At 41.1% G+C, this 960-nt stretch overlaps 1 non-coding gene across 1 annotated transcript; it reads left to right on the top strand.

The window, feature by feature from the left end:
- Positions 1 to 316: 316 nt before the first annotated feature.
- On the top strand, positions 317 to 424 carry LOC148562590 (small nucleolar RNA R71). Its single transcript, XR_015887402.1, has one exon. It is a non-coding gene; the product is annotated as a small nucleolar RNA R71 (small nucleolar RNA).
- The last annotated feature ends 536 nt before the right edge of the window (positions 425 to 960 follow it).

Here is a 960-nt window from a genome sequence, read left to right as displayed (position 1 = left end):
TACTGTTGGATGCAGCTTGCATTCCATGCAGACTCTGAGAAATCATATTGACTTGCTGAGTTAATATTTTATTCTGAGCCAATATGGCATTCAGAGTATCAACTTCAAGAACTCCCTTCTTCATAGGCGTCCCATTACTCACAGGATTCCTTTCAGAAGTGTACATGAACTGGTTATTAGCAACCATGTCAATGAGTTCTTGAGCTTCTGCAGGCGTTTTCTTTAGGTGAATGGATCCACCTGCAGAAGTGTCCAGTGACATCTTTGATAGCTCAGATAAACCATCATAGAATATATCCAGGATGGTCCATTCTGAAAGCATGTCAGAAGGACACTTTTTGGTCAACTGTTTGTATCTTTCCCAAGCTTCATAGAGGGATTCACCTTCTTTCTGTCTGAAGGTTTGAACATCAGCTCTAAGCTTGCTCAGCTTTTGAGGCGGAAAGTACTTGGCTAAGAAAGCCGTGACCAGCTTATCCCAAGAGTTCAGGCTGTCTTTGGGTTGAGAATCCAACCATAATCTAGCTCTGTCTCTTACAGCAAAAGGGAAAAGCATGAGCCTGTAGACTTCAGGATCTACTCCATTAGTCTTAACAGTATCACATATCTGCAAGAATTCAGTTAAGAACTGAAAAGGATCTTCAGATGGAAGTCCATGAAACTTGCAATTCTGCTGCATCAGAGAAACTAATTGAGGTTTCAGCTCAAAGTTGTTTGCTCCAATGGCAGGAATGGAGATGCTTCTTCCATGTAAAGTGGAATTAGGTGCAGTAAAGTCACCAAGCATTCTCCTTGCATTATTGTTGGGTTCGGCTGCCATCTCCTTTACTTGTTCGAAATTTTCAATCAAGTTGTCTCTGGATTGTTATAATTTAGCTTCTCTTAATTTTCTCTTCAGAGTCCTTTCAGGTTCCGGATCAGCTTCAACAAGAATGCCTTTTTCTCTGTCCCTGCTCATAA

This window comes from Arachis ipaensis, chromosome B6 (genome assembly GCF_059453495.1).
Source record: "Arachis ipaensis isolate K30076 ecotype BB chromosome B6, ASM5945349v1, whole genome shotgun sequence".
In the NCBI taxonomy this organism is placed as follows: domain Eukaryota; kingdom Viridiplantae; phylum Streptophyta; class Magnoliopsida; order Fabales; family Fabaceae; genus Arachis; species Arachis ipaensis.
This window is presented reverse-complemented; position numbering and strand designations above follow the sequence as displayed.